This window comes from Apus apus, chromosome 12, assembly GCF_020740795.1.
Source record: "Apus apus isolate bApuApu2 chromosome 12, bApuApu2.pri.cur, whole genome shotgun sequence".
In the NCBI taxonomy this organism is placed as follows: Eukaryota; Metazoa; Chordata; class Aves; order Apodiformes; family Apodidae; genus Apus; species Apus apus.
Genome location: NC_067293.1, coordinates 20,692,767 through 20,714,836, shown reverse-complemented (window position 1 = coordinate 20,714,836; position 22,070 = coordinate 20,692,767).

Sequence of the window (22,070 nt, the reverse complement as noted above, 5' to 3'; positions counted from 1 at the left end):
ACAAACTGTTAAATCTGCCAAGTACATGGCTGCATACAGGTAGCTATTGTATAATAGTACTTACTGTAAGACCAGATTGATTAATGACTGATTTGTTATCTGATAGTAAGTTCTATATAATGTGAGTTTAGGAGATAATAAAGTCACCATTTGCCTCAAGAGCAGTGGTCCGCCTATTCTTCATCATCCTGAAAAAGAGCCGGTCTCTGTCAGGCTTTAAATAGGCTCTTCAAGGCCCTGTTTCTAGTCTATAAAATAGTAAATGCACTCTCTCACACACACACATATTTGTTGTAAACTCTGCATGATGGGGTTTGTTTCTTTCTGATAGCACAGCAGAGGCCTGATTTGGGTTGGCATTCTGTGATCTGAAGGTGGACACAACCTGTGGCCACCCCAGAGACAAAGGAACTCAGCTGGGTGGCAAACGTGGTGCTTTCAAACGGTCTGTATGGGAAAAAGTGAGCTGATTCCCACTGTCTGGCAAAACCAATCAAATGAAAAACAATAGGAGAAAGGGGTCAGGTGCTTCTTGATGGCTGTGATTTGGCTTCTGCTCATGGATGCTACCAACTGACCCAGCCAATCTGTAGCTGGTCTGGCTGTAGGGAGCTGCACTGGCAGGGGAAAAGCAAAAGCATCAGTATGACTTAAGCAGAAAGAAGGGTTCCTGGAGGCAGCCCCAGCTCTGTGAAGGGCTTTTGCTTTCACAAACAGCACGACAGGGCTCAGCACAGCATCTTTGATGTCAGAGCTGGATTCCTTTGCTGCTTCACAGCCCTCACTGGCAGGTGAACTCAAAGCTGGGGGTTTACATCACTGCGAGAAACTGGGCAGAAGCTCTTGTCTCTCTCTGGTTTAGGTTGGAAAGGACCTTAAAGCTCATCTAAATCCAACCCCCTGCATGGGCAGGGACACCTCCCACCAGACCAGGTTGCTCCAAGCCCCATCCAACCTGCCCTTGGACACCTCCTGCACAGCCCAGTGAGTTTGGCTGAACCCAGAGGTCTGCTGTGCATTCCTGCAGTGCTCAGTAAATGTCAGGGTGGGGGACAGCCAAGGGACACTCATTCCCCAAAAGCCACAGGACATCAGCTGCAAGCCAAACGTGTCAGAATTCAAGTCCCCTTCTTATACAAATCATCCTTCTGGCCTGACCTAAGGAAACCATGACTCTGCTAAGAGGAGGGTACAGGTGTGGAGCTGAGCTGGTGTCTCAGGCTGGCTGGAGCTTCATTTGTTTGGTCACATTTCGATTTAGGTCCAGGTGCTGGAAAGAGTGGTGTTGTCTGGGATAGACTGGGAGGACAGGAGTATATCTGGGATGGATCTGAGGGAGTTTGGAGGGCAGATTTTGGGTTCATTTGTGGCAAAAGAGAGAACTATGAGGGACTGGAGAAAGAGGGAGCTGAGAGCTCTGGAGTCTTGGATCTCAGAGATGGAGGATTAGGGAGGCTGGACTGGAGAGGTGTGGGGAGTTAAAAGCTGTGGGCAGGAATGGTTAGGAAGGGTGTCATGAGGACACTTCTGTGTCTGAGTATTGAACCAGGACTCAGCATGAAGGTAAGGATTGCTTCCCAGTGCTGTGTGCCTCTGATTTTCTTCTGGAAATTCATTAGCTCTAGGCATTTGGGTGTCGGGCTCTGGATGTTGTGCCTGAGCATGCACTGGTGACAGAGACACAGGGGGGATATGAAGCCATGTGGGTTTATGACTTTAACTACAAAAGTCTTTATGTCACTTGGCCTTGCCAAGAGCAAGCAGGGTTCTCCAAACTCCTGCTGCAGCAATTAATGGCTCATTTTTTTAAATCTCCATGAAAGCATTTATCAAGCAAAGTCTTTATGGCATATTTTAACAGAGCAGGAGATAGACAGATAGACAGAGAGAGAGAGAAAGAGACTGTACTTATTTTCTTGAAGCTGTGCACTAGAAATCTGCTCTGTGTTTGGTGGGAATGGTTGCCCACCACTGTGATGCAAAAGAGAGGAAATACACTTTTCATGGGGAACTCTTTATTACAGAAGGAAAGACAAGTTTGTGTCTGAGAACAGCCACTGCACTCAGTATAATTTTGAGCTCTCCAGAGAAGATGATAGTTCAGATGGCTTTTGCTTTTGCAACCCTGTTCCTGAGATCCAATCTAAGGTTATACAACTTCCACTGGCTTCTGAAAAACATAGATTTAGGATTCTTTTTGCTCATTGACAATTTTTTTTCTTCCAGTGCTCCCATAAGTTCCATTAACCTGGAGTTAGGCTAAGGTTATCTGTTGGATGATCGTAATAAAATGCACTGCCTTGACTATGGGAAGTCTTTCATGGTGCTTTAAGAGGTCTATGAAGCTGTGATCAAACAATGTCCAAGTTTAGCTCTTCTGTAGCATTTTGCTAAGAGCAGAATCAAAACCTTGTTGGGACCTTTTCTTTGGTTCATCACTGCCACAGCAAGATGCAGAGTCACCAGACTTAGCAGCTCTCCTTATTTTAAGCCAGCAATAGCGGATGTGCCAGGAATCCCAGTGCATGTGCTTGTAACACTATGTGACTTTCCCAGTTCATCCTGCGGGGCTGGGGATGTGTAGAGGAAGCAGCTGGCACTGCAGGGGGGTGCTGAGATGCCTTGGAAGCAAGAAGGCTGGGCAGAGCTGGGGTTTGGGGAGGCACAAGCTGTGCTGGGTTTGTTAAAGAGCTGCATGCAAGAGGAAACAGGAAAAGGAAGGAGAAAAAGAAAAGAGAGCAAGGATGTCTTTTGTTCCACCCTAGGAACAAAAGTTCCTACAGTCAGGAATCCTTGCCTTGCATGTAGAAATGTCAACTGCTCAAAGCACTGTGTGCTGGGATCTCACTGAGCTCCTGCTGAAACTTCTGCTGGGCAGCATCTTCTCAAAAGACACACTCTGATGCGAAGAAGAAACTAGTCACAGCTCAGAGCAGCTTTGAGATCTCGGAGAGCAGCTCCTGACACTGTAATTCCTTTTTCTGGAACATGTTGTGCAGCTTTTGGCCAGTCAGTCCCAGCCACCCACTCTCCAACAAGTGACCAGAGGCTGAATGTTGCTTAGAGCAATAATACTGGTTGTTGTCAATACTTGGTGGTGAGAAAAGATGGAGCTGACATCTCATGGCTGGATGCTCTGAGCTTTGTAAGCACCTGCTTCCAGGTGCAAAACTAGGATCCCTGAGCATATTTCCTGATTTTCATCTTTTGGTGCAGGTTAAACTGTGGCTCAGGAGATCATATGTTGATCTCAGCATTAATGCACAACAGAAGAGAGAGTTCCTGCTCAGCACGAATGAATTATCCTATTGCTCCACTGTTTTGTTTTGAGGACTAACACTATGTCCAGCACATTTTTCTTTAGTCATGCCACTTCCATGGTTAGAAGTGCAAATCACAAGTGTAAACATTTGAGTACTCATTTATCCAGCTTGCAACTTGTAAAGATGAGACATAACTCAAATAGTGTATGTCAGGTAGGAAACCTATACCCACTTATTAGCGTTATTATTACCCTGCCAGGAAAATGAAGGTTCCGTTTGCACAAAGCTTCAGTTCAGTCTTCCCATCTGCAGGAACAGAGAAATTGAGGTGTTTTGACAACTGGGAAGTGTGGTGGATGCCAGTACCTGTTGGTGCTGCAAGCAGAACAGGCCTTTTCCCCCTTTTCCCAGATGGCCTCGTATTAGGAACAGCACATCCCAATGACCAAATTAAAAGGACAACCCCAGGGTGGCAGACAGGCAGGATTTTCCCAGCAACTGGCTCCTTTTCAATAGAATGGTGGATTTTTTTTTTTGTTTGAATAGAGGAGGCAAAGGGAAGAGCACGGGGAGAAAAATCTTAGCAACAAGCTCTGCACAACCAGGAACAACTCTCCTCTTTTGCCTAAGAGGAAGAGACATCCTCTCCCACATTTCTCCTCTATTCTGCATTGTGATTTCCAACCAATATAGTCAGTTATGAGCTGCCAGCAGGAGTGGGCTGATCCACAGGGGAATAGGAGCCTGGAGTGGAGAGGGACAAGAAGGCAGGCATGGGGCAGTATCCTGCTGCAGTCCTGCAGGACCTGGCCAAGGAGATTGGATCCAGTAGCAGGTGTCTGGGATGACCTGCCGTGTCCAGACAGGTTCATAGTGACAGATCCCTGGTCCAGCCAGGAAGCCACATCAGGCTCACCAAGATGCAAGGCCAAGCTCAAGCTTAGGTGAAGTTAGGGGACCAAATACGAGGGCTTGAGCAAAGTGGGTGGCTTCAACTAGGGTCCTCACAGCTCTTTCCTAACAGCCTGAATCCTGGTTCCAGCTGCACTGTGCCAGAGCTGGCTGTTGAGCACAGCCAGACACCTTGTGTGGCACAAGCAGCCAGACACCTTATGGGAGGTATCTTTAGACATAGCTTTTGAACTCTTGGAATTCAGGATCTTTGTTTTCAACACCTGAAGTACCTGATGTGGTGGCAGGAAACTTGGGGAGGGACTTTGGACAAGGGCTTGGAGCAATGGGATGAGGAGGACCTGTTTTAAGCTGAAAGGGGGAAGAATTAGATTAGATCTTGGGAAGAAATTTTTTTAATTGAGGGTGGTGAGACACTGGCCCAGGTTGCCCAGGGAAGCTGTGGCTGCCCCATCCCTGAAGTGTTGAAGGGCAGGTTGGATGGGGCTTGGAGCAACCAGGTCTGGTGGAAGGAGTCCCAATCCCCATGGCAGGGGATTGGGACTGGATGATCTCTAAGGTCCCTTCCAACCCAAATCATTCCATGACTCTGGGATTCTAATACCAACCTCTGGAGAGGCTGGGAGCAAATTGAGGGAAGCACAAGGAGCCTGTGCTCCCTGACAGCCTCATCCTCAATGCAAATGACATTTCTCTACCTTTCCTTTCAGGGAGAGCACATACCCCATGAACCAGCTGTCTGGAAGAAAGCATGGGCACAGGGCATAGATGCTGTAAATATTCTCTCATGTGATGGCAGGAACCTGTAGGGGGGAAAAATGAACTGTCAGCTTGAGAAGTGAAAGAACAAAGACATTAATAAAAGCTTCAAAAGCAAGATGTTGATACATGCTGCAGCTCTTCTGCAGATCTCTCAGGCCAGTAGACCCCTTTCAGCAGAAACCTTTGGTCTTTGGATTGGACCCTCTGCAGAAGCCCTGAGATGGTGTGTAGGCAGATAAGGGCCTCTCAGAATAAAGTTGGACCCTCCTAACATGGTCTGTGCTTCCTCAAAAGTAAGGATTCACCTGGGAACATTCCAAAGGCATTCATGGCAAAGTGTCCACTTAAACCTGTGATGATGAGATGGGCTGAAGAGAAAATGAAATACTTTAGAAAAGCCAATCAGGAAAACACATTAATTGGTGAGATAACCATGTATGTATTTCTGATGCCATTCCTGGCAGGCTATAAATAAGGGAAAACTGCCATCTCTCTTTACACTTTAATTTTGATGAAGACTCCCTTAATCATAAGGTTTTGGTAAAGCAATTTATTCTGCAACTTCTCTTCAGTGACCTGCATGTTTCTGAACCTTTTATATAGTCCTTGGTGATGCTGTTCAGCCCCTGGAGGTGTGAAGCTCCAGAACAGGTTGACCATGGGGGTTGTGGGATACACATTGTTGTGGAGGTTTTCAGAACCCAGTTGGACAAAGTGCTGAATGACCTGATCTAACCTTGAAGCTGAGTGCTCTGAACTTTTCTATGATTCCAACTTCTCTGTGCCACCATAAGGCTAGGAGACAAAAAAAGATGTCTTAATAAAAGCTGCAATGTTTATTCAGTCTCTTACATCTACACAATCAAGAAAGGAGAAACAATTTCTTTTTTATTTATAATACAATTCTGAGATTTCAGGACTAATCTGATGAAGGCTTTGATGTCTTCTCTGCTTTCCATTTTTTCAGTCCCCAAATGCTATGAGAAGGGTTTTGTGAACTAAAAAGCCAGAAATTATTTGTGGAAAAAAAAGCCAATCCCCTCCTGGTAACCTTTCCTTCTGGTCCTTAGAGGAATGTGTTGAAATTTCAAGCCACCTTGTAAGCTGAAAATACCAATTCCTGATTAAATGTGTCCTGGAAGCAGTGTCCAGTGACAGGACAAGGGGCAATGGGCACAAGCTGGAGCACAGGGGGTTCAAGTTAAACATAAGGAAAATCTTCTTTATTGTGAGAGTAACAGAGCCCTGGGACAGGCTGCCCAGGGAGGCTGTGGGGTCTCCTTCTCTGGAGACATTCCAAACCTCTCTGGACATGTTCTTGTGGGATCTGCTCCAGGGGATCCTGCTCTGACAGGGGTTGGACTAGATGGTCTCCAGAGGGCCCTTCCAACCCCGACCACTCTGATTCTGTGAATATAGGAGGAGGGGAAAGAAAACACCATTGATTTGGGGTCACAGAATGTCCCTGGCTGGAAGAGACCTCCAAGATCATCCAGTCCAGCCTCAGACCTAACACCACAAGCTCACCACTAACCCATGTCCCTGAGCACCAGGTCCACATACAATTTAAGTGCCTCCATAGATGGTGACCACCCTGGTCAAAGGGCAGCTAAAGGTTTTGCACAAGCTGTGGGTGCCTGCAGGGCTGTCCTGCCAGCACACTTGTCCCTACCAACCTCCAACGTCTCTCCTGCACTTGTGCAAAGCCTGGTTGTGCATCCCTGTGTCTCCTCCTCGTGCATTCCCAGAGAGGCCGTCTGTGCCAGGGTGTTCACCTGGTCTGAAAAACCTGGGACAGGACTGACTGTGAGTCATGAATCACTCCCCTTCATCTGGCCCTACGAACCACGAGTCCTTTAAAAAAAGAGCACAAAGTGAGCAATAATAGCTAATAAAAAGTTGTATTCCTTAGGAAAAAGGGTTTCTAAAAATGTATTCACAGGACACGGTTATTGAATCTAAATGAGAGGTAAATATGAAATCTGCTGTCTGCTCTCTGTCATCAGTTAAAATGAAGCAAAAGGAGTTTTCTTTTTTCACCATTCTTTGCAGTTTTGTTCTAAAAAGCAAGCAAACAAGCACACCAAACTGTGTTCCTCTTCCTTTCATCCTCAAGGAAGATCTCTTAGATATTTTCATTTCTGCGGATCAAATAGCAGAGATTTCCCCTTTATCTTTTGCCTTCCTTCTTCCTCCTCCTGTTCTGATATTCCAAACCTGATCTATCCCTTTTCCCCTGAATCAGGGACCAACAGAAAGCAGTTCAGGTGCATTAAGTGGGGCTGGTTTAGAGCCTCTGCAGTGATGGAGGGTCCAGCAGCAGAGCTGGAAGGCAAAGATTGTGCTCCTGGAGGGCGTGTGGCCAAATGGCTTCAGAGAATCATAGAATCATAGAAGATGCTGAATTGGAAAGGACCCATCAGGAGCATCAAGTCCAACTTCTCTCCCTGTGTAGGGCACCCCAAGAATCACCCCATGTGCCTGAGAGTATCATCCAAAAGCTTCTTGACCTCAGGCAGGTTGATGCTGTGACCACTGCCCTGGGGAGCTGGTTCCAGTGCTCAACCACCCTCTGGGTGAAAAACCTTTTCCTGATATCCAACCTAAACCTCCCCTGATTCAGCTTCCTGCCATTTCCCCCAGCCCTGTCCCTGGTCACAGGAGTGAAGAGATCAGGACCTGCCCCATCTCTTCCCCTCCTGAGGAACCACAGACTGCAATGAGGTCACCCCTCAGCCTCCTCTTCTCCAGGCTGAACAATCCAGGCTTCACAGCAGCCACACCTGATACAGCCAGAACATCTGTCCACAAACAAACTCTGATGAAAATGAGCTGGAAGCAGAACTCTGCACATCTGGGATTCACTTTTACTTGCTCTTGAGACAACTTTGTCCTAGGGAGGGTCCCCAGGGCTGGTGGGAAGTGTCTGAGTTTCAGAGTGAGTTTGCTCAGGATGTGTAAAAAGAGTGCAATGACTTACAGAGAACTTCATTTCCAGGCTTGGGATGACTAGGCAAGTTCTGTGAGTAAATCAGGGAGCTGGGGGTGTGATCTGAAGCAGAACTGATAGGAAAGGTTTTTTTTCCAGTCATTGAGACCTACAGAAATGAGAAATTTTGCACTGGTCATCAGCCCAGTGGCTAAAACACAGGAGACCTGGGCTAAGGTCATGGTTTGTATCATAAGTCCCCTTTCTTCTGAAACACATCTTCAGTCTCCCTTATAACTAGCACATACTTGAGGTATCCTTCTGGGATGTCCAAAGGTGCAGGGCAGCAGACCCTGTGGTTTTCAGCACAGGAGGCAACTCTAATTATGTATCTATTGTTGCAAGGAAAAAAATAGATTACCTGAAGAGAATAATAATCTGGATCCAATCTCAGCCTTTCTGATGGTTTGATACCATCTTCACAAACACAGCTTTTTTTTTTTTGCCATCTGATTTTAAATTTCCAGCATTTGTCACACCTTGCTCAGGTGCTAATTCTAGATTGCATCCCAAGCCAAATTTAGGAAAAGACAGAATAGACTGAATCCCTGTAAGTTTCAGGAGGAGAATGTATCCATAAAGCACAGTTATCATGAAAGGACATAATAGCAATTGATGAAGCCCAGTGTCAAACAGCCATGCCAAAAAAAGGGGCAGTTTCAAAATCCAGCCAAAGAGATGGCAGCTGGTGGAGTTCCCTGCTGAAACTGAGGTGGCTGAATGTGCTCCCTGGATGTTGATCCTATTACCTGAAATATTTTACAGAGAGACAGGCTCTGCAGGACTCTCTGCCTTGCTGCTGTTCTCCCTTGGCTGAGTCTCAGCACCCAACTCCTGATGCTCTGTCTGGCATTCAGGGGCCTCCACCAGAGTCTGGGTGGGCAATTTGGTGTTTGATGGTATCTGAGATCAAAACAAGGCTGAAGGATTTATCCCTGATGGAAAACCCTGCCCTTGTCTTGAGGGAGAGCTGGACTGGATGAGCTGCTGGGGTTTTTCTGTCTCTGTGTTTCTGCTGGGTAGGAGTCCTTTTCTTAAAGGTGTGAATCACAATCAGGACCTTCTCAGGAGGCTTTTGAGTGTTTAGAAAGCTGCTTGTGAGGTTAATGGAGACTTTCTCTCTGGGTGTATAACCACTTCAGTCCTGCAAAGCTGAAGTGCTATAAAGCAGAGAGCTCCAGATAAGGAAATATGACTGACTGTCCTTCCTTATCTCTACTTGTCCTAACAGGTGACCTTGAGGTTGTAAATTCATGCCAGGGTAAGGTAAGAACAGTCTGAGAGATCTTCAACCTGATTACAAATGTTTCCCAGGGTGGAAAGATCGACATTACCACCAGATGAAGGGTGAATTGTGATCTAGGTCCCTTTTTCCCACCAATTGCTCTGCAAAATGTGGTTGCTCCCCCTTGGTTCCTGGTTGCTGCCTGGCAGACCTGCTGCATCAGTGCCCTAAACTAAAAGCCAAGCAGGTATGTGCAGGGAAATGCCTCATTCTTCAGAGCTTTGTAATGCTGCTATAGATAATTTGTGTGCTCATGCTATTACCATTGTTATGGTTTTATTGCTGCCAGGCCAAAAAGTCATCTTAGAAATGAGGTGAAATTATCCTTATTTGTCACTTTTGTGAGAGGAATGAATGGTTCTGGGCACTTGCCATAGGACCCTCATTCATTCCAGTGTTTTATGCTTTTGGATATATGTTCTAATCATGTTTCTGGTGCTCAGGCTCATGGTGGAGAAGCAATTGCTGGGTTTGCCTCTCTCTGCTCCACCTGGAAGAAGTGTTTGTGTTTGAATAGGGCCTTTCTTCTCATCCTAGCCTTGTTTGTTTTGCACCATCCTCCAGTAAAATGATTTCATCTCTTAGCCCATTGTGTTGTGATGGAAAGAGAGAAATGACCTTTTTTTGGTTGTTTTTTTTGAGGGATGTGGCAAAAAGTGCTCTGGCTTGCTAGCAGCTTGTGGCCAAAGCAGTTGTGTGGAGCTAATGGAAGCTGGGGCATGTCCCACCACTGAAGGCTATGCTTCTGGCATAACCTTCAGTGCCTTAGCTTCCTCAGGAGTAAGCAGCTCTGTCTGGCTTTTCTGCTCTCTGCAGAGAAATTCCAGACACTTTTCCCAGTTTTAGACCCCTGGTTCTGTTGATTTATGGTCTGGATTCCTACTTGCACTCTGGGCCCACCTGTGATTAAGAGTAATGTTGCCCTTTCTCAGCCTGGGCTTTGCTCTGGTTGCCTCTGAATGGCTCCAGCACCCAGGGGAGATGCCAGATGTGGGCCTGGTGGGCTTCACCCATGGGGCAAGGACTGTGGGGAGCCCTATGGGGATCACTCGCCTGTGGGATGGCAGAAATGCTGCTGCCAGAGAGGAGAGACAATGAAACTACTTGTGCTGGGAGTAGGGCGATGCCTGGACTCTATACCTGCCTTTCACAGCCCTTCTGCAGCAGGACACGTGCTCCATTTCAAAGAGAAACTAGATGAAACTGTTTCTCTGGAGCCAGCCCAGTGGCTGGTGCTAGGAGCCAGTGACACCCCCTGATTCCTCTGGACAGCCACCTTCCTCCTCTTGCAGTGAAGGCCTTGAAGAACATGAGCCTGAGGGTGTGAATCCCCATTCAGGAAGGCTTTGGTGCCTCTATGGGCACCCTTCCAGCAGTGAGGAGCCCCAGGGAGCCAGGCTGGCAGAAATGACAGATTCATGGTCACTTTAGCTCTCAGGGGTCCTTGAGGCTGTGTAGTCTGCTGCATCTCTTGTGTCTTTGCCTCCTTCTTGGTGGTGTCCAAAGGCAGGTTGGATGGGGCTTGGAGCAACCTGGTCTGGTGGGAGGTGTCCCTGCCCATGCAGGGTGTTGGAACTGGATGATCTTCTTGGTCCTTTCCAACCCAAACCATTCTATGATTCTGTGCTTCTATGATTCTTAGTTGCTTCTGGAGATCATTATGGACAGACACACAGGGATCAATATGATCAGGTGAATGCCATTTATTAAGCGTGCCAACCTTTCTTATATAGCCCCTTGCTATGTACACGCGCCCAAACCACTCTTGTCATTGGTCAATTGTCATAAAGCCCTGCCACGACCTAAACAGTGATTGGTTCCTAGCCTTACAGCATGCAAATGCACAGTCATGATTCTCTGCCTTCACTTCCGGCTTCGGCATCTGGGAGTTGTTTACTTCGCTGCTCACTTTCTCAGTTGGTGTCCTTGAAAATGTCCTTGCTCAGGGGCCCAGATATTTTCAGTAAAGGCTGGATTGCTCACATGTCCATTGCTTGCTAAAAAGCCCTCTACAGCTTCTCACTCCTGAGCTTCCTTTCCACCAAGGAGCAGCTCCTGCAAACCACCCCTCCCTCCCACTTCCCTCCCTTCCCCACTCCTGGCAGCCTTGCTAGGAGTTTCTTTTTTTAGCTGTTGGAAGAGCACATGTGACACTGAGAGTTAAACATACTCTCAGCTCACACTATTCTTCTTCGCACTTTTTTCTGCATGCTTGAGGCTCTTACTCCAAGTCCTGTGCCTTCTCCTGCTTTTTAGGCTCTGATCTTCACACCCTAATGTGGGAAATGGGGCCATGAAGAGAGCCGAGGGCTGGAGCAGCTCTGCTCTGGAGGTAGGCTGGGAGAGTTGGAGTGTTCAGCCTGGAGAAGAGAAGGCTCCAGGGAGACCTTAGAGCACTTTCCAGTGCCTGAAGGGGCTCCAGGAAAGCTGGGGAGGGACCTGGGACAAGGGCAGGGAGGGAGAGGACAAGGGAGATGGTTTCAAGCTGAAAGAAGGGAGATTTAGACTAAATATTAGGAAGGATTATATTAGGGAAGCTGTGGCTGCCCCGTCCCTGGCAGTGTTGAAGGGCAGGTTGGATGGGGCTTGGAGCAACCTGGTCTGGTGGGAGGTGTCCCTGCCCATGCAGGGGGTTGGATCTAGATGATCTTTAAGGTCCCTTCCAACCCAAACAATTCTAGGATTCTATGATACAACTCCTGTTTTCCTTGGTTGTCCCCATAAATCTGTGCCTCTTCCTGAAATCACCAGTGTCTCTCTTACCTGATAATGGAAAGGAGGAAGTTCTGTGAACCTAAGAACTGCAAACCTGGATAAAAGCTGCTTTTCTGCAGCTTGTCTGATGGATAAACTGAAACTAAGTAATTAAATCAAAGGGACTGAAAATAAGCAGAGAAGATCCTGAAGCCTGAACTTCGACAACAAATTGGTGCCTCTCAGACCTGCCTTTTCTTTCCAGCAGTCAGATGCAAATGAATGCATGAAAATTTGTATTTCCAGGCACTTTATTTCTCTGGTAGTCATTTAAATAATGCCAAATTGAGCATTGGCATACTGGAGGCAATAGCTGCCATTAGGAAATAAGTGTGAGTGAGCTGGGGAAGGGCAGGCTCCCTCCCAGCAGTTGGCCAGCTGGGAAAACTGCTCCAAGGCAGAGTGAGGACGTGAAGATGGGTTTGCTTGTGTGGTGCTGCCATTGCCTTGTAGTGTCTGACTGCACACTGGAGAACTTCTGTCAGGTCAAGCAGAATGTGTTGGCTAAGGAAATGGAGCTCCTGTGTCCAAAGGGCAGGAGCGATCCCTCACTCTTTCTCACAACCAGTCCTACTCTCCTAACACCATGGTTACTAGTGGGCTTGTGTCTCACAAGCAGCCAAGTGAATCAGGGTCAAACCTGTGTTTTGTGTGAAACACAGTCATGTGAAGAGACCAGAAGACAGAAAGAAAGAGGTTGTTCTCATACCTTTTGAAATGATCTGAACATCAGCTCCTCAGCTGGTGGATGACACTGTGAAGCCCCATTAAGCTCTTGTGTTGGGTTGAAGCCCCATGAAGCTCCATCAGCACCTGGGCTCCAGCAGAGGAGCACACCTGAGCTGTCAGGTGAAAGAAGTTCAACAAGATTAGGGAAAACAGTCAGAAAGATGTTAAAGGAATGCCACATGGATCTATATTACTCATTTCTCACCAAATAAATAGTCCTGTTGAGGTGGTTCATTCCTGTTCTAACTGCCAAAGAGCTCCTGCAGCCAATTAAATCTGTCTGCTGATTGTGTGTGTCTGTGGCTGCCAGACCAGCCAAATCTGTCTGTGGAAAATGGGTGTTACCAGGTAACAATAAACTGCAGGTTAAATGCCAAAGGATGGATTGAACTTGTTCTCAACATATTCTATGTGAAGAGCAGTGGGGCAACACACAGTTTGGGTAAGTGCTTATTTAACCACATCAATTAAATTCAAGTGGCTGGTTGGGGTGAATCTCAGCCTTTGTGAATAATCTGCTCATTGCACGGGATTTGTCAGAGCAAGAATGTTGAAAAAGCCAGTTTTCTGTTTTGCTTTTTTGCTTGGGTGGTTTTGTTTGGTTTGGTTTGGTTTTGTTGTGGGTTTTTTTGTTTTGGTTTCGTTTTTGTTTTTTGTGTGTGTATGTGTGGCAATCCTGTAGCAATAAGATGACTGAGGTCTGAGCAGCCACAACTTTTCTTCCCAGCCTCATGGCAGGGAGCTGTGCAAAAGCACTTTGGTGTTTCTCACTCTGTTGTTTCCTAGGGTCCCGTTAAGGTTCTCTAGAAGTCTGATCTTGGCCTGAGTGAGCCTCACTCTTCAATAGTAAATATGAAATAATCGCAGAATCCCAGACTGGTTTGGGTTGGAAGGAACCTTAAAGATCAACTAGATCCAACCCCCTGCATGGGCAGAGACACCTCCCACCAGACCAGGTAGCTCAGAGCCCCATCCAACCTGCCCTTGAACACCTCCAAGAAGAACTTTCATTATTTTGGATGTTTTACAAATTTGAGTTAGTCAAAGGTAAAAATGGAAGTAAACAAACAAACAAAACAACAAACCATGTTGATTTGACATTTCAAAATGAGATGCCAAAGATTTCCAAGTTCAACATTTTCCCCCCAAAAAAAAAAAATTAAATCTTTCAGCTTCTTCTAGAAATAATTTTAAAAGCCTGAAAACATTTTGTGGTTGAAAGGAAGCTCTTGCCCCACCTTGCTCCAAGCACAGATCTGCCATTTTCTGAGTCTGCTCACATTCCCAGCTGTCCTGTGTTTTTTACAGAAAGTGTCTTTCCCAAGGACAATGATGACACCTTTCTTTGCTGTCAAATGGCCCTAAATGGACTGTGTGAAGATTTCTCTACCTGGTCTCCTGGTGAAATGGTGCAGTTTCACCAGCAAAAGGAGAGCAGAAAGCTGTGCTGCCCAGCCCCTGCTTCTGAAGCACTGAAACTATTGAAAGATGCTTGAAAAGATTTTGGAAAAGTAGGAGAAAAAAAAAACTCAACCAACCCAACAAAACCCCACCAATCAAATCCAGGACAGGGAAGCTGCTCCAAAAATAACTGGTTGTGTCATGGTCCCACATAGGCTCAGCTCACAAAAACCTGGCCCTGAAATCATAGAATCATAGGCTGGTTTGGGTTGGAAGAGACCTCAAAGATCATCTAGTTCCAACCCCCCTGCATGGACAGGGACACCTCCCACCAGACCTGGTTGCTCCAAGCCCCATCCAACCTGCCCTTCAACACTTCAGGGATGGGGCAGCCACAGCTTCCCTGGGCAACCTGGGCCAGGCTCTCACCACCTTCAGAGTTAAGAATTTCCTCCTAATGTCTCACCTAAATCTCCCTTCTTCCACTTTAAAATCATCACCCCTTGTCCCAACACTACACACCTTGGTGAAAAGCCCCTTCCCAGCTTTCCTGGAGCCCCTTCAGGCACTGGAAGGTGCTCTAGGGTCTCCCTGGAGCCTTCTCTTTTCCAGGATGAACACCCCAACTCTCCCAGCCTGGCTCCAGAGCAGAGCTGCTCCAGCCCTTGGATCATCTCTGTGGCCTCCTCTGGACTCTCTCCAACAGCTCCATGTCCCTCCTGTGTTGGGAACCCCAGAACTGCACCCAGCCATGCAGGGGGTCTCACCAGACCCTCAGGAGAGGCTGCAGAACCACCCAAATTCTCTCCCTTGGCTCCAGCAGTTTTACTGCTCTCCCCTGGCTGCTTTGCAGCTCCCAGCAGGTGGATGTCTCCACGGTTGCTACTCTGCCATCTCCCTAAATACCCTGACTGTGTGTTGTGGGGAGGGGGACACAGCCTCGTGGGAAGCAGGGTTTTACCCCCAGCTGTCAATACAGGGAATTTAGGACTGAAATCACCTTCTTTCTTTTCCCCTTTCAGCAGTTCCATCCCATAAGCAAATGATACTTCATTAAGGCTTATTGAAGGGAAATACTAAATGCCCTGAAGCAGGTTTTAGGCTGGTCTCAGGGGAGCACTGTGCAGTGGCTACTGTCTAGGAGAGGTGACTGTACCTAAAGGCCTTATACCACTGTGAGGTCAACCTCCATCCCCTCATCCTTGAGGCTGGGTCACTCTTGCCTCTGTCCCAAGGACCCTCCTGCAGCTGTCCCATCTGCAAAGCATTGGGGGATCTGCTCAGATCCCACACCAGCCTGTAACAGCATCCCACAGGAAAAAAAACTAATAGTAAGATAAAAAAACCAACAACATACAACACAGAGAGCCAAGCAGCTCCACAGAAGGATGAAACCTATGCAAACAGAGATCTACAAAACCCCTGAATTAATAAAATATATCCTGCCCATGCATTATGAAACGCATCTGCCTGCAGAGTGAAATGCCACCTTTAATTTTTACTTTGGCTTGGGAGGTTGGTTGGGATGAACATGATTTCATGTGCTGGTGAGCAGCCACCAGCAAGTGTTTGCACACACCTACTTTTTCCCCTTTCTCTCTCTCTCTCTCTCTCTCTCTCTCTCTCTCTCTCTCTCTCTCTTTATTTTGGATGCCTGACTCCAGCAGAGGGGTGGTGGAAGGAGCTGGGAGTGCAGGGTTGAATGTTTAATGCCTCAGAGGTTTGAACTGAACAGTCTCTAACCCAGGTGGAGGCAGAAAGGAACAGATGCAGCAGCTGAGGGTCCCTCTAGTTGGGCAGATGTCTTAGGCAGGGATGTCCCTCCCTACTGCCCAGGAAAAGTCCAGCCTGTCTTGCTGATGCTGCATGATTGGAAAGCACCAGTGATGCTTTCCAGCCACCTCTGTACCCAACACAGCTACTTCCACACTGTGCTTTGTGTCTCTAGGGTTTCCAGAGGAAAAGTACCATGGCAAACTGCACGTGCATCAGAAACACAGTCACTGCTCTGTGCAGGAAGGCTGTTCTGGTCCCTGCCAGCACCTGCCTTGCAGACAGGATCCTTTGCAGCCCTCTCTCCCTTCGCGGTCCTCTTCATATCCTTCCACATCTTTGTTCTCTGCATCAGTAATTGCTGCCTCCCCTTTAGCCTCATGATGTGACTGTGGGATCAGCTCCTATTTCCTGATTTTTCTTTCCTTTGGATCTGCAAAACTCAAGAGAGAGAAGCCAGGGTTAGAAAGCTGCTCTGGATATATTTGTTATCAAATTTATAAATCAGGGCAGGCAGGTCTCTGTGATACCCACCAGCTGCAGAAGCACAGCTCCTCATGAGCCTTTTCCCTGCCCCTCCTGCCCAAGCTCTCCATCTGCATTGGAGTTAAATACTCACTACAGCAAACAGCAAGAGGAAAACTGGAAAGACTGGAAATTAATGTTCATCCCTGGAAGTGGGTGTTGCTGTCGCTGGGGCTGTTTCTGTTGCACCAAATGATCTAGATGATCTCTAGAGTTCCCTTCCAACTCTGACAATTCCATGAAATGCCAGGCAGCTCCTCACAGGAGAACCTGCTGCTCCACATAAACCCAGGTTTTGTACTTTGAAAGTCAGTCTTCAAAACTGTATCAATGAACAAGTAACAGAACTTTCCTGCTATAAATATTTGAATAGCAGTTTGTTAATTTTTGTTACTCTCAACGTGGATTAATTGCTATTTTATTATCAACTTCAGCTTCTCTTAGTTTAGGATTTACATCTTAAATTATAATATCAGACTTTGTCTTGAATAAAACATTTTGTAACCTAGATGAGTTCATTAAAATCTTGAAGGTGAGCTGACAGATTAAAGGCAGTGCAAAAATCCCGATGTGTTTTACAATGGCAGGAACACTCATTTGGAGCTTTATAAAACAACATTGCATATTTCAGAGTTCAGCTTCAAATAGATGGTGATAAATACTGCTGCCTTTTGAAATGTGGTTGCTTCTTGTTAACTTCCATTAATAATTAGAATTCTGCACCCATCCTTTCCCTCCAAAGCTAATGAGCTGTCATTTTACATTATTAATCACACCAACAACTGAGGATGTAATGAAGGCTCCAGGGAGACCTTAGAGCACCTTCCAGTACCTGAAGAGGCTACAGGAAAGCTGGGGAGGAGCTTTTCATCAGAGAGGGCAGTGATAGGACACTCCTTCCAAGGTCAGGTCCACAGCCTTGGTCCTTCTTGCCTGCCCTGGGCCTGCCCTGGGCCACCTGATATACCAGAAGGTGCTGGAGAGGCCAGGTGAGGAGTGTGGGTTTGGGGGCACAGCTCAACCCCCATAAGTTGGACTCGATGATCCTGATGGGTCTCTTCCAACTCAGCGTATTCTACTTCCCATCCCTGCATCTGTCAGCAGGAAGAGCTGGGGGGCACATTGTCACCCCAGGCAGTGTCACAGCTCCCCCCTGTCCTTTCCACTGGACAGGACGCACACGGTCAGCTTATAAAATAACAAAGTTTAATCTCCCTGTTTTTTGTTGTTTTTTTTTACTTTCTGTATAAATTACCTCATCTGAGGTGTCACTAGAAATTGATTTCTTATGCTAAATACTTGTCAAATAAATAATTAGCTCCCAAATTAGTCTATATGCTATAAGACAAGGAGTGAATTATTTCTAGTGATTCCTTTTATCATGCAAGGATTAAATTATTTCAATGCTCTGCTTCCCAGGGCTGGGCTGCCTCCAAAAAATGTGCTGGTGACACTTTAAAAACACCAAGCCCCCCTCTATGCTCTTTTATGATATTAAATGTCACCACTTCCCTCATTTTATTACATTATTACAGCCTTTTCTTGCCTGGAAGGAATCAAATTAATGAAAACTGAAAAAATCCAAGGTGTCTGCCCATACATCTCATATAAAATCAGGCTCCACATCACAGAGCAAGTTCTGAGGTGATGCCACAAAGCAAAAGACCAAATGAATTTAAATAAGGCTGAATACAGCCCTTAGAAAAACCCAACAAACAACCAACCCAAACCTGAAAAATGCTGATGCCTATTTTAAGGCACTGATGAAGAGACCAGAACATTTATTTAGCAGAACTGCTTCATTTTATTTGCTCTGCTAAGGCAAAGAAACCTGTTGCTGAGGTGTTTCTGAAGTTCCATAAGGCCAAGTGCAAGGTTCTGCTCCTGGGTTGGGGCAATGCCAAACATAAACATGGGTTGGGTGGAGAACAGATGGAAAATAGCCCTGAGGAGAAGGACCTGGAGGTGACCGTGGACAGGAAGCTCAACATGACCCAGCACCGTGCGCTGGAGCCCAGAACCCACCCATGTCCTGGGCTGTGTCACCAGCAGCGTGACCAGCAGGGCCAGGGAGGGGATTGTCCCCTCTGCTCTGCTCTGCTGAGACCCCACCTGGAGAAATGGGTTCAGTTCTGGAGCCCTCAACATAAGAAGGACATGGAGCTCTTGGAGAGAGTCCAGAGGAGGCCACTGAGATGATCCGAGGGCTGGAGCAGCTCTGCTCTGGAGCCAGGCTGGGAGAGCTGGGGTGTTCATCCTGGAAAAGAGAAGGCTCTAGGGAGACCTTAGAGCACTTTCCAGTGCCTGAAGGGGCTCCAGGAAAGCTGGGGAGGGACTTTGGACAAGGGCAGGGAGGGAGAGGACAAGGGGGGATGATTTTAAACTGGAAGAGGGAGATTTAGGTGAGACATGAGGAGGAAATTCTTTCCTGTGAGGGTGGTGAGACACTGAAACAGGTTGCCCAGAGAAGCTGTGGCTGCCCCATCCCTGAAAGTGTCCAAGGGCAGGTTGGATGGGGCTTGGAGCAACCTGGTCTGGTGGGAGGTGTCCCTGCCCATGCAGGGGGGTTGGAACGAGATGATCTTTAAGGCCCCTTCCAACCCAACCTAGTCTGTGATGCTGTGATCCTTTTTGTAGCTAATTCTGAGGTTCTGGGTTCAAGCTCGTGTGGTATATTGAAATATCCCAAGGAAGCAAATATAGAAGAAAATAAATACCAAGTTTGGAAAGAGAACCAGGCAAGTACATGAGAACTGCAAGTAGGAACTTTTTAAATAACCACACAGCAATCGTTTAGCCCTGTGCACACTTCTGTTCTCGCTGAGATTTTTAATGAAAATTATTACGTTTGCTGCAAATTAGGGATAATGGTGACACTGTACCTGCTCTCACAAAGGAAGCATTCTGCTTGGAAAGGGAACACATTCTCTTTTGAGAGTTTTCTTACCCCAGGCTGAAAATCTGTAAGGAAGTTGTGCTAATTTATAATGACCATGGATCTTAGACAAAAGGGCAAGACTTTGAGTCTCACAAAACATGTTCACTGAGCATCCAGTCCAGGGCAGAAATTTCTACATGTGACTTTATAATATGCCACTTAAGCTGGGTTTCTGGCTAATTAATGCTGCCAGAATGGTATAATGGATCCAGAGCATGGTAGGAAGAGAAATGTGGGTGCATTCAGGGTTGGTTTTTTTTTCAGCAGTCTAGGTTTAAAATATCAAGATCTTGAAGTTACATTTTAATGGCCAATATCCAGAGCTGAAAACTGCTCCATGTGCAGCTAACGGGCAGAGCTCTCTGAAAAACTCAGCCCCAAAGTCTAATGGAAAACAATCAGATGCTTTCTAAAGAATTAATGGGCTGTTAATGTGCAGGCCAGGGCCCAGCCATCTTAAGAAGGGCTTTCCCAAAGGAAAAGACCTGTTTCAAAGTCACCAGCTTCTCACTGCGCTGTTCCCCAGGCTTTTCAGATATTTCTTATCACTCTCCTCATTTCTCTGGGACAAGTTGTGATGGGCTGCTCTAGTTCTCCCGACAAGAGAGGATGCATGAACAGACCTTGGAAAAAATTCCTCAGGGGCTGTGGTAAAAAATACATAGATGTTGGGTGACATCACACTTGTCATGCTGAAAAATGTTCTTTGTAGCATCTCATCTGGCCTGGAATCCTATTTTTAGGTATTTATTTTCAAAAGGAAAGCTGGGAGTCTTGTGTATCTTTGTGGTGGGAGAAATAGTGAAAGCTGGGTTGTATTAATCATCTCTTTTGTCACTGGGTGCAGAAAACCAGGATTTCAGCCCAGACAACACCTATGGGCAGAGCTGCAGAACAGTCTGAAGGAGGGGACATCTGAGGGGCTGGAGAGTTTTGTTGCCCAGAGAAGCTGTGGCTGCCCCATCCCTGGAAGTGTTGAAGGGCAGGTTGGATGGGGCTTGGAGCAACCTGGGCTGGTGGGAGGTGTCCCTGCCCATGCAGGGGCTGGAACTTGATGATCTCTGAAGTCCCTTCCAACCCAAACCACTCAGTGATGTGTTTCAATCCCTGATGGCAGAGCAAGTGTGTTCAGCAGCAAGAGCTGCAAAAGACCAGGATCTTTATCACCTGAACAGCCCCTCCTTCTTCACTAGAAATGGTTTCCTGACAAGGAATTGAAATATTCTCTGAGTTCATTTCTGGCTTTGTAACATGTGCATTAGCAGGAAAAAGAGGTGGGGTGGGGGGCAGAATCTCCCAAGATGAAAATGTCATTCTCATGGTTCCAGCTTGAAAGATCTGAGATTCTTCCCTCTGAAAATAATTTTCACTTAATTTATCCCATTTCATTAGTATCAGTACTCCACATCATCAAAGATCAAGATTAAATGTTTCACTCCAGATTAAATAAAACATGTCATTCAAAATCAAGCTAGCTGGCTTTAAAAAAGAAAAAATAATAATAAAAAATAATTCTCCCTAGAGGAGCCTGGATTTTGGTTCCTGCCAGTGACAATGTTGTGATTTAACCTGGCAGGCAGCTGAACACCCATGGGTTGCTCATGAGGGGCTGCTCATTTCCCCTGCTACTGGGATGGGTCAGAGAATCAGAAAAAAGAGGTAAAACTCATGGGTTGAGGTAAAGAGAGTTTCATAGGACAGAAAAGGAAGGGAAAATAATAATTGTGATAAAAGAACACACAAACCAAGCATAGCACAAAGCCCTTGCTCACCACCCCCTGACCAGCCCAGCCCAACCCTGAGCAGCCCCCTGGCCAGCTCCCCCCAGTTTCGTTGCTCAGCATGGTCAGCCTGATGTCTTACGGTGTGAAATGTCCCTTTGGCCAGGCTGAGTCAGCTGTCTCAGATGTGTCCCTTCCCAGCTTCTTGCGCTCCCCCAGCCTCCTTGCTGGCAGGGCAGGGTCAGAAGCTGAGAAGTCCTTGACTTGGTGGAAGCACTGCTGGGCGACAGCTAACCCAGCAGTGTGGTACCAACCTTCTCCTCCTCTCTAACCCATCATTACACCAGCTGCTAGGAGCAACACTAACTCTGTGCTAGCTGAAACCAGGGCAGATGTGAAAAGGCATCTCAAAGACAGTTCTCTGCCTGCACAGAGCCCAGACCACAGGAGGGTGGAGTAGCCTGGTGTCCATCTGAAAAAGCTGGTTCTGACAACTCAGGTTGTTGAGATAGGCCTTCAGGACAGGGTAGAGGGCTGATGTGGCTGTGCATCCATGAGCAGTTCTACACCTCCATCATGTCCTTACAAACAGCTGATCACAGGCTGCCTGGAAAATCTTCCCTGGTGACACCCAGTGGTTTCAGAAGGACCTTGGAAGATCTTGCCCACCTCTGACTGGCTGGCAAGCAGGAGGAGCAAACGTGGTGAACTCAAGCCTGTCCACACTCCAAGTGCTCCATCAAGCACCAGCTTTACTACTGCTTTTCTTTCAGCCTGTACTTAGGCACCCTCAGTGCAACCTCCAGTGTGCTGGTGCGAGAGAAACCATGTGAGCAGCCAGTAAATTCAGGTTTTCTAAAAGCCATTGTGTAGAAAGAGAGGAGAAAATTACTGGGCCAAAACTTTTCCTTCCTCCATTTTTGCTTCAAATCCAAGCTCTTCTGCCCTCCCTTCTGTGCAGCTGCCTTTGCTTTCCATTCACCAATATTTACCTCTTTCTTTCCATCTTTTAGTAGCA